The following is a 6,129-nucleotide window of genomic DNA, read 5'->3' on the forward strand; positions in this document are numbered from 1 at the left end:
TCTTTCTTTCTTTCTTTCTTTCTTTCTTTCTTTCTTTCTTTCTTTCTTTCTTTCTTTCTTTCTTTTTCTTTTTTCCTTCTTTTGTTTTAACACATTATATCGTAGTTTCCCTCCCCTCCACTCCTATAAGTCCCACTTTTTACTCAAACTTCACCCTCCCCAAAATTTACTTCTTCATTTCCCTTCAGAAAGAGCAGGCCTCCCAGGATTATCAGCCAAACAGTTCACAACAAGATACAATAAGACTAGGCATCAATTCCATTATTGTTGAATGAGGCAACCAAGTAAGAGACAAAAGATCCTAAAACCAGAAAAAAAGAGTAAGATACACCCACACTCCCACAAGAACACCAACCTATACAACCAAAACCTCTATGAGGACCTAGATCAGACCATGTAGATTCCATGATTGTCACTTATGCTTCTCTGACATCTTACAAGCCTAGTTGATTCTGTTCCCATATTAGCTGACCCTGTTCTCACATTTTCCTTGACTCCTCTGGCTTCCTCCCTATCTTTCACAGAGTTCACTGGCCTCCATCTAATGTTTGGCTGTGGACTCTGCATTTGATCACATCATTTGCTTCATGTAGCCTTTCTCATGATGATTAGGCTAGAGACTGACCTTCTTCTATAGGAAAATATCATTAGGAATCATATCATCATCACCATCACCTCCACCACCATCATCATCATCATCATCATCATCATCATCATCATCATCATCATCATCATCATCTGGTCAGTCATTAGATGGCCACTTCTACAAGTCTGCTGCAGTGGAAACTCCCTGGATTCTATTAAGGTGACTCTAGCAAAGACTCCTAGAAATGGCACACAGGGGTCAGGGAGGGCTATTGAGCCTGAATCCACCATCTTCTGATATAAGACAGACTTCCAGTGGTGGGACTGGGAGACCAAACACAACCACAAAACCTGAGATCTACAATTTGTCCTTCCTGCATGATAAGCTGGGATAAAACTAATGTAAGTTTCCCTGCTAGTCTCATTGCCAAGTATCCCTTAAAAGACTGGTGTGAAAGGAAGCTACTACAGATTAACTGAAAAAGGGTTTGTATACATTTCCTTTTTCTAATTTTTCCATAATTCCTACAGGAAATTATGGAACCATCCATTTTGAAAGCCTAAATATGGGATTTGGGACTAGAAGAATGAAAAGTTGCTTTAAAATCTTGCCAGATGGCATTAAGTGAATTGGTTAGAAGGGGGACCCATTCAATTCTGATGAGGATTCCTGTCCCTAAATTCCTGGACAATCAAAGTCATAATTTTGTGACTTGGGCTCTCTGGGACACCTGTGATTAGCTTTGGGACTTGAATCTTTCCAGAGTCCTTCAGACAATCTGAATGAGACAAACTGAGTCTCAGTAGCTGGTGGGAAAGGGTGATAGTCAGAACAACCTTTCAATGCCAAGAAGGAATAGTGTAAATAAATTCAGTATTTTACTGAAACCTAAAGCTACATCAGAACGGATAGCCTTAACTGAGTATGTTTCGTTGTTGGATATTTTGTTGTGTGATGTTTAGCCTCCATCTTATCAACTTCAGTGTCCTAGATAATTCAACAGTGTATCTATATTATGTATATGATGCGCCAGAAGTGTGAGAAAATTAGTACCAATGTTAGCTGCTAAGTAAAAGTTAAAAATACTGGCTAAATATTAACATAATTCAAGGATTTTATTTTTTCTATATTATTTTGAAACATTTTCTCTAAATTAATTGGAAGAAAAATATCTGTGAAAATATTCTAACACATTTTAAATTTAGCAAGGTTTATTGGAACTTACAAAAGATATAGACAATATGTAGATATGAAGAATGCTAATACATTCAATACTGTACAGATTCCCCATGCTTTTCTTTTTTTAAACTTATTTTATTAGATATTTTCTTCATTTTCATTTCAAATGCTATCCTGAATGTCCCATATACCCTCCCCCAACCCTGCTCCCCTGTCCACCCACTCCCACTTCTTGGCCCTGGTGTTCCCCTGTATGGGGCATATAAAGTTTGCAAGACCAAGGGACATCTCTTCCCAACGATGGCTGACTAGACCATCTTCTGATATATATGCAGCTAGAGACACGAGCTCTGGGGGTACTGATTAGTTCATATTGTTGTTCCACCTATAGGGTTGCTTTTCTATGTGTGCATTGTGCACTGAGACCAGGAGAGAGTATTGGTTATCCTGGAATCATATGTGTAAGCAACCCAATTGAGCATGTGGATCAGAATTCCTGCCCTCTACAAGTGCCCTTAACTGCTGAGGTATCTCTCCAACTATCCATACTCTACTGTGTATTCTAAAAAGAATTAATATTTAAGATAAATGTAGCTTTTGCTTTAAAGAGAAGTTCTCCCAGTTATTGTATGCCTTAGTATGAGTTCGAGTCAGGAAAGGTTCAAACTCTTACAGCATTACTACAAAGAATTTCTGATGAAAACCAGTAGGTTATCATTTCATTGACTTGGAGCTGCAAACTTAATTCAATATATTATAAATTCTTTTCCATTTAAGAAGATATGGAATGAACAATGACAATTTACTCCTGAGACTCATGGCCAGATCATGAGTATATTAAACAATTGAAAAGAATAAGAATCAATTTACAGACATTCTGGAGATTAGTTCAACTGCATCATGGGACAAAAATCTACTTACAACCTACAGAACAGTATATTTTCTATGGTGCCCTTAACTTCCCTTAAAATACACCTAACAGATTCAATAAATTCTCTGAGCATTCATGAGCTGAAGAAGAGGCAGAAACTAAAGGCTGTGAAATCCTACTGTGGGATCTGCTGTCATTTCTTTAAAGATGAAGTTCTCACCAATGTTGCAGTCAGCTATCTTCAGTATCCCAAATACATCTCTTTAACACAGGATGCTGCTCTATGTCTGGAGCTGGAATTTGGTAACAGTTCTACAGACCCAGGCCATGATATTAAGCAAGCTGTTTTCATTGCACTGAAAGTGGATTTAAAGTGGATTTATGGTTTATAAATTGATTTAATATATTTTTATTTTAACAATACATATAAAGTAGATAAAGTTACTTGACCTTTTATTTATACAGTTTATTGAGGGTGAAAATTGAATACTACAATGAAGCAGAATCTTAAAAATCTGCAATCATTAGAACACTAGAGTGTTCTAAGTGATTTAATTTCTGCCACTTTTAGCTACTATGTTTTTTATCAGATATTTTCTTCATTTACATTTCAAATGCTATTCCCTTTCTTGGTCTCCCTCTGAAAGTACCCTCCCCTTATCTGCTTCCCCATCCCTGTGCTCACCAACCCACCCACTCTCGCTTTCTACTCCTGGCATTCCTCTACACTGGGGTATAGAACCTTCACAGTACCAAGGGCCTCTCCTCCCATTGATGACCTAGTAGGTCATTGTCTGCTGCATATTTGGCTGGAGCCATGAGTCCCACCATGTGTATTCTTTGGTTGATGGTTTAGTCCCTGAGAGCTCTGGGGGTAATGGTTAGTTTACATTGTTTTTCGTCCTATGGAGCTGAAAATTCCTTCAACTCCTTGGGTCTTTTCTCTAGCTCCTTCATTGGGGACCATGTGCTCAGTCAAATGGGTGGCTGTGAGCATTTCCTTCTGTATTTGTCAGGCACTGTGAGAGCCACTCAGGGGAGAGCTATATCATGCTCCTGCCAGCAAGCACTTGTTGACATCCATAATAGTGTCTGGGGTTGGTGATTGTATATGGGATGGACGCCCAGGTGGTACAATCTCTGGATGGACATCCCTCCAGTTTCTGGTCCACACTTTTTCTCTGTAACTACTTCCACGAGTAGGTTGTTCCCCCTTCAAAGAAGGATCTAAGTATCCACACTTGGGTCATCCTTCTCGAGTTTCATGTGGTTTGTGAGTTGTATCTTGGGTGTTCTGAGATTCTGGATTAATATCCATTTATCAGTGAGAGGATATCATGTGTGTTCTTTTGTGATTTGGGTTACCTCACGCAGGATGATATACTACACATCCATTCATTTGCCTAAAAATTTCATAAATTCAGTGTTTATATATAGTTGAGTAGTACTCCATTGTGTAAACGTACTACATTTTTATTTCCAACCCTCTGTTGAGGGACATCGGGTTCTTTCAAGCTTATTTATATTATAGATAAGGCTGCTATGAACATAATAGAGGATGTATCCATATTACATGTTGGAGCGTATTCTGCTTAAAGTCCCAGGAGAGGTTTTGCTGGGTCTTTGGGTAGTATTCTGTCCAAATTTCTGAGGAACTGCTAAACAGATTTCCAGAGTGGTTATACCAACTTGCAATCATACCAGAAATTGAGGAGTGTTCCTCTTTCTCCACATCTTTGCCAGCATTTGCTGTCACCTGAGGTTTTGACCTTAGTCATTCTTACTGGTGTGAGGTAGGATCTTAGGATTGTTTTGATTTGCATTTCCCTGACAACTAAGGATGTTGAACATTTTTTACATACTTCTCAGCCATTCAGTATTTCTCAGTTGAAACTTTTTTGTTTAGCTCAGTATTCCAATTTTTAATAGGGTTATTTGATTCTCTGGAGTCTAACTTCTTAAGTTCTTTGTATATATTGGATATTAACCCTCTATCATATTTAGATTGATAAAGATCTTTTCCCAATCTATTGGTGGCCTATTTGTTATATTGACAGTGTCATTGCATTACAGAAACTTTGCAATTTTATTAGGTCCCATTTGCAGATTCTTGATCTTAAAACACAAGACGTTGGTGTTAAGTTCAGGAAATTTTCCTCTGTGCCCATATCTTTGAGGCTCTTTGCCACTTTCTCCTCTGTAAGTTTCATTGTATCCTGTTTTATGTGGAGGCCTTTGATCCACTTGGAGTTGAGTTATGTACAGGAGATAAGAATGGATCGATTTGAATTCTTCTACATGCTAAATACATTGCATCAATATTCATAAGGGAAATTGGTCTGTAGTTTTCTTTCTTTGTTGGGTCTTTTTGTGGTTGAGGTATCAGAGTGATTGTGACTTCATAGAACAATTTGAGTAGAGTACCTTCTGTTTCTATTTTGTGGAATAGTTTGAGGAGAGTTGGAATTAGGTCTTCTTTGAAGATCTGATAGAACTCTGCACTAAATACATGAGGTCCTGGGCTTTTTTGGTTGGGAGACTATTAATGACTGTTTCTACTTCTTTAGGGGATATGGACTCTAGATTTTTAATCTGATCATGATTTAACTTTGGTATCACTCTAGAAATTTATCCATTTCATCCAGGTTTTCCAGTTTTGTTGCATATAGGCTTTTTGTAATATGATCTGATGGATTTTTTTTATTTTGTTTTTTGTTTTGTTTTGTTTTTGATTCCCTCAGTTTCTGTTGTTTCCCTTTTCATTTCTGATTTTGTTAATTAGGATTCTGTCTCTGTGTGCTCTAGTTAGTCTGGCTAAACGTTTATTTTGTTGACTTTCTCAAAGAACAAGCTCCAGGTTTGGTTGATTCTTTGTATAATTCTTTTTTGTTTCCACTTGATTGATTTCAGCCCTGAGTTTGATTATTTCTTGTCATCTGCTGCTTTTTCTTCTAGAGCTGTCAGGTGTGCTATCAGACTGCTAATGTATGCTCTCTTCAGTCTCTTTGAAGGCACTCAGAGCTTTGAGTTTTCCTCTTAGGGCGGATCTCATTGTGTCCCTTGAGTTTGGGTATGTTGTGGCTTCATTTTCTTTAAACTCTCAAAAGTCTTTAATTTCTTTGTTTATTTCTTCCTTGACCAGTTTATCACTGAGTAGAGTATTGTTCAGCTTCTATGTGTATGTGGGCATTTTATTATTTATTTTGTTATTGAAGATCAGCCTTAGTCCATGGTGATCTGATAGGAAGCATGAATCCATTGAAGCCTGTTTTGTGACCAATTATATGTTCAGTTTTGGAGAAGGTACCATGGGGTGCTGAGAAGAAGGTATATCCTTTTGTTTTACGATAAAATGTTCTATAGATGTCTGTTACATCTATGTGTTTCATAATTTCAGTTAGTTACACTGTATCTCTGTTTAGTTTCTGTTTCCAGGATCTCTCAATTGATGAGAGTGGGGTGTTTAAGTTTCCCACTATTATTGTGTGTGGTG

The sequence above is a fragment of the Mus pahari genome, chromosome 1 (genome assembly GCF_900095145.1).
Source record: "Mus pahari chromosome 1, PAHARI_EIJ_v1.1, whole genome shotgun sequence".
NCBI lineage: Eukaryota > Metazoa > Chordata > Mammalia > Rodentia > Muridae > Mus > Mus pahari.